The sequence below is a fragment of the Pteropus medius genome, unplaced genomic scaffold (genome assembly GCF_902729225.1).
Source record: "Pteropus medius unplaced genomic scaffold, Ma_sr-lr_union100, whole genome shotgun sequence".
NCBI lineage: Eukaryota > Metazoa > Chordata > Mammalia > Chiroptera > Pteropodidae > Pteropus > Pteropus medius.
Genome location: NW_024340692.1, coordinates 11,442,035 through 11,447,969, shown reverse-complemented (window position 1 = coordinate 11,447,969; position 5,935 = coordinate 11,442,035). Strand labels below are relative to the sequence as shown.

Sequence of the window (5,935 nt, the reverse complement as noted above, 5' to 3'; positions counted from 1 at the left end):
GTTTTTTTCTTGCCTTTAGAGGATTGATACTAATCTGGTTAGGAGCTGAGCTGTTTTAAATATTGCCCATAGATATTGGTACCAGAGGCTTCAAATTCCTATAGTGTCCTTATTTTTGTCTCTCATCTTGACTTTGGGTTTCCCTAATTCTACTTCTCAGAAAGTCTTATATCTTGCTTGTCTTTCAGACGTAATCCACTGTTGTTATACTGTAGCTCCATTGGTGTCGTGTGGGGGAGGGAGAGAATTCTATTATCTTCTGATTATATCTCAGTCTTTTAGTGGGTCTGTCTTCAGGCTGTGACCTTCATAATTGTTTCTTCAGAGGTATATTTTTTCATCCTACCCCCCGCCCCCCACTTCCTTCTCTGGTTTCATCTTTCCAAATCTATCTTCTTGAAGCCCTGATGCCTGTTGATAATATTTTCTTTTTTTTTCCCAAATAGGAAGGCGGGCTGGAGGAAGTTTCTGAAGGAACACCCTTTCCCAGAGATTGAAGTTCTTTCATCTGGAGAATGAATCTTTGCTATGGAGAAGATTCTGGCATATTTTACAATGGTTACTTTTTATTTTTCCCCGGAGAGCCACAAAAAAAATCTTTATTAGATCTTCACCATGAGGACCTGATGGATTAAAAGCCACAAAAGTGTAGTGACCCCCAGGAGTTTCTCTCTTTCACACTAGTCCATTAATCAACACAGCCTCCAGCAATTCATCAAAATTACCATTTAAGTATTATACTAGTTTATGGATCCAGCAGCTTCTGCTTCAGGTAAATAGATCTCATCTTTGTCTCTCTGGATGTACCTGTCTCTCCAGGTTTCAGAGTGGTGGTTTTTCCTGCAACTTCAGTTCTCTGATGGGTCCATGAAAAGCTGTTAATTTTCAGTTTATCTAGCCTTTTTCTTGTTGTAAGAATAGGAATGGTAGCTTCTAAGCCTTTTACATTTCGGAGCTGAAACTGGAAATTGTTTTCCTCTATTTTTTTCATTAATAAATTTAATCTTAGCAGCCTTTATTGAATTTTTAAAATTTTGGCTTTCTATTTTTCATTTTCAAAAGCTCTTTCTGGTTTCCTAAAGTTTTAAAAAATAGAATCCCGTTCTTGTTTTATGAGTGTCATATCTGCTGTTATCTTTCTAAGGACACTAATTTTTCATTGGAATTATAAAGACTTTGTGCAGATAAGATTTCCTTGGGTTTCAAAATTTTACTTTCACAATTTAGAATTTAAAAAATTTACTCACTCAAAAGGCTAGCTTCATTAGAGACGTTATATCAGAAACCACTATTTATTACAAATTTTGTATTTTTAAATATCTAGCTATGTCTTAGCAGATATAATATCTAGCAGAGACCCAAAACCCCAGTTAAATTTTTTAAAAAATTTCTGATCTGGACTAACTAAGTGGACTAAATAATTGTTTACAACATGTGGACAGCTCTCTTTAAATATTTGCAGGTTCCAACAGATGTACAATACTTAGAACAGCTGCCTTGAAGTGGAGGAAATTAGCATTGCTGTCAGAGAAATAATTCTTTTTAGTTCTTATAGGTGCAATTGTTTTGTTATATTTTGCTAATAACATTATAAAATGCCAACGAATCTCTGGCTGCTATTTCTTAAAAAAAAAAAAAATTTGTATTATAGACTTTTGGGAAAAATCTTAAAACATCTTTTAAATAATTCATCATTATAGACTCTTTTATGGCAGGTGCCCAAGCTAGACATCTGGCTGTTCTGTAGTCTAAAACATAGAATTGTTTACCTCTAAATGCAAAAATTTCTGTAAATATTAATGTTGTTAGTTCAAAAATAGAAAATGACTGCTTCTATTACCATCTGTTATTTGTTGAGTCCTATTAAATGCCAAATACTAGTCTAATCTTGAAAGATAAGTAGTATTATACTCAAATCACAGAAAGGGAAACTAAGGAATAAAGAGGTTAATGACTTGTTCAAAGTCATAGAATTAGCTCAGCCATAGCCAGAATTCTGGTTCATGTCTCTCTGGGCTTTGCCCACTCACCATACCTTCTCTATTTCCAGATTTCTGGCCATTTTTAGGGGTCTGTTAACATTGTGAATAGTTTTGTGTAATTTTCTGTTCATGATCACTTTTTTCATTCAGCCAAAAAATTTCTATTTTAAGATCTCTTTATCTAACGTTTTCAGATTTAGCATTTTTTATATCTGTCTAAAGTCTTACTCTATTTAAATTGTCCTTTCATAGATTTATATTTCCATGGAAGAAAAGAAGGCAGTCATAAATACAAGGACCAGGAACACCTCCTCTTAAGATCCTCCCTAAGTTTTTACTTACCAAGGCTTCTGTGAGACTGGACTTTTAGACTGATCTTGAAGTGGAAGAAGAGGAGCTAGCTAGGTGACACCTGAGTTTAGGAACCACTGTAACAAGTCAATCACTGTGACCACTGGAAGCATGAGTTAGAACTACTAAAGGTGGCTGAAGTTTATCTTAACAAGGACCTGAAATAAAGCATACAAAATAAATCATCTCCTGGGAAATAATAACTAACGAGCTTTCCGAACAGTGTAGTCAGCAGCCCTGTGAGAGATTAGAGCAAGGCAGTGAGTAAAGAAGCCTCCCTGGGGATAAGAAAACACAAATGATCATTGGTACACTGTGAAATAAGCTGAAAATAATCAGATAATCAATCTAGTACCCATAAGAACCTGCACAAATCATGGAAACACAAAAGTGCATATAAAATGTATCCAAAAACTCAGGGAAAGCCAAACTTCTTCTTATTAGGTAGCTGTCAGACACGAGAGGCAGGGAGAACAAAGGAATAGGGGCTCAGCCTAGAGACCACCCAAAGAACACCCTATTGGTAGTTAGAGAATATCTCCTGCATCCCCAGAGACAAAGGAAAGGAGGGTCATAGTCTCAGCTGGCCTAATCCGGCTACAGACACCTGTGCAGAAGATGCTATCTTAATTTGCTCACAATTTAAACTTCATTATAATACTATGTTTATGCCTGGAAATTTATGAATCTAATTATAACAGACTCAATTCTGAGTAAGCACTTGCTCACTAATATAGCATCCAAGTGTCAATCAAAATGACCTCACTTGCCAATCACTAAGAATGCCTTTGTAACCACCCACGACGGCCCTAAACATATCGCAGACCTCTCCCTCCCCCGGGGTTATAGCTCTCCATCTTCCCTGTAACCCCCGCCCCTTCCAGGGGTACATATTCTTATTTCCACATGGTTAGCCAGTTTTAAGCTTGACCTGTCTTCTATCTCATAACGTGCTTTTAATAAACGAATATTTCTCATATTCACTAAATTGAAATTAATTTCCTCATCAGTGATAAGGACCTAGAGATGTATGTTACCAGAACTCTGCACCAGATCGCCGCAACCATAACATTCTGAAAAAAAAGATAAATGTCAATTCCAAGAAAATCTAAAATTTCAAACTACAGAAACTTCACTTATCTCATGCAAAAAATCTAAATAAATTAACATACTTTATTAGTCAGTAAATATTTAAATTGGTGTAACATTAGTTATAATTATATTTTTATGTCAAACAGCGTTCCTTAAATTTGAACTAATTTCTTAATATTTCATCATTTTAGCTCCAGAGAAATGTAATGCTGTCCCCATTTAATTGAGAACAAACTAGTTCTCTATGGGGAGATGCAAATTAGCTTAGAAATCACAGATTATCCATTAACTGTGACATAGTGGGGCAGGGTGTCTTGTAAGAAGAAGGATTTGGACATTGTGAAGATGACATGTCTAACTTTTTAAAACCAAGAGAGTCCTTTAGGAGCTGCTGCTTCAATTCAAAAGGGACCCTTTATCGACCCTTGGCATCTGAATAATCATTTTTTTCTTTCTCTTGTTTTAAATAACATCTTTATTAAGAGATAATTCATACATCCTCAAATTTACCTTTTTAAAATATACAATTCAATGTTGTTCAGTATACATAGTCACAGAATTGAGTAACTTTCATTATCCAATTCCAATACCTTTTCATCACTCCATAAGGAAACCTTACACTCACTGACAATCATTCCTCTTTCTGCCCTCTCCTTGACTCTGGCAACCACAAGTATACTTTCTATCTCTTTGGATTTGCATATTCCGGACATTTCCTATAAATAGGATTATATAATACATGGCCTTTGAGCTTCTTTTACTTAGTGTAACGTTTTCGAGGAGCCATTTCTCTCTGGCATTTACAAGGTGTTCATGCCTTGCCCTACACCCTGTGGGCTCTCTATTCAGGTATAAATTTATATGGCCTACACTTGAATCATTCCTCTCAACTCTGATTCCAACTCTACCTAGCAGACTCTATAGAGACGAATACCAGTCAGATCCCATGCCCTTCATCTGAGTTCAGAACCTCCATGGGGATGTGTCAATCTGCTATTTCCTGTGCTTTTCCAAGAAATGTAGTAATACATTAAAAGTGCATTTGGAATTATAACTCCTAAAGAAAACTCTTTGCCAAATGATTAAAATACTTCACATAACATTAAAAATATTAGATAACTGATAAATTATAAACTAAATAAAATAAATATAAAAATCAGCTGAAAATCATCTATCCACTTGCTTTGTAGTTAATCAATCCTACCTTTAGAAAAAAGGATAACTCTTATTTCCCACTATTTATACAATCCTTTTTTCTTTCTTTTTTAATTTTTATTTTTAAATTAGAGTTGACATTTAATTTTATTTTTATTAGTTTCAGGTGTATATACTATCCTTTTCTTCCTATATCAAGTATTTTTAAAGGATCATGCTTTCTCCTTTTTAATCCAACATACTGATTTTTATTTTGTTTCTATTTTAAAACTGATGTATATTAAAGCAAAATTTAAAAGTAAAATAGCCATCCATAATCTTGACACCCCTAGTAAAATTATTGTTATTTTTCTATTATTTTTCCCTCAGACAAAATATATTTTTTAATTAATTGCCTGAAATACCTTTATAATACATTTTCACCTGGTTTTTGTTTTGTTTTGTTTCATTTTTGTTTGTTTGTTTTTGTGGAAAAATTTTGGAAACCAGCCATCAAGTTTCTTTTTTTCATCTCGTTTCTCACCATGTATTTGTGTATTTTTGTGCCAGTAACACATTCTTTTTATTATAGTTTTTATTTTAGTTTTATTATAGATATATTTGGGGCTTACTTGTAGGTTTCTTACAGGCTGTGCCTACAAACACAAGAATCTGATAAATTCTATTTCATGTGATTACTGTAATCAAATTTCCTTTCTATGTGGGACTTTCCAGAGAGCTTCTTACAACGTGCCAACTGAGTGAAAGCAAGAGAGCAAGAGAGAGTTCCAACAAGAGAACATGCTCCTTATAGCCATGCCACCCTGAACAAGCCCGATCTTGTCTGATTTCAGAAGCTAAGCAGGGTCGGGCCTGGTTAGTACTTGGATGGGAGACCACCTAGGAAGACCAGGTGCCTGTAGGCATTAAAAGAATTAAAAAATAAGGGATTGTAAACTGACAAGGTCCTTGCAATCTGTGAGGTCAACCAAGGGTTGCCTCACCTAAAAAATAAAAAATAAATAAAAAAGAGAACATGCTCCTTTACCCCTTTTACACATACATATCTTCTCATAGCTATAACAGATTGCACATATTTTTGTGTTCTTTTTTCATTTAACCCAGTTACTTTTACTTATCCCATGTACAATATGATTACTTTTAAAGCTTCATAATAGATTGTTCTGTATTTTACATAATAATTTTACTTACAAATTTTCCAATCTGGGGTAATATGGTTTCAAATTTTTCAAAAGTATAGTTTGAGTAAGGGACATGTTGAGACTGAGGAGAAGAAATGAAGGGGACTTTGGGCCTGGTCAGGATCATACATTGAATTGAAGACTCTCTATTAAATATAGGGAGATTAAGACTGC

General features: G+C 34.5%; 1 pseudogene; it reads left to right on the top strand.

Moving 5' to 3' along the window:
* Positions 1-5,365: 5,365 nt before the first annotated feature.
* LOC120594528 (uncharacterized) lies at positions 5,366-5,485 on the top strand (annotated as a pseudogene).
* Positions 5,486-5,935: the final 450 nt, after the last annotated feature.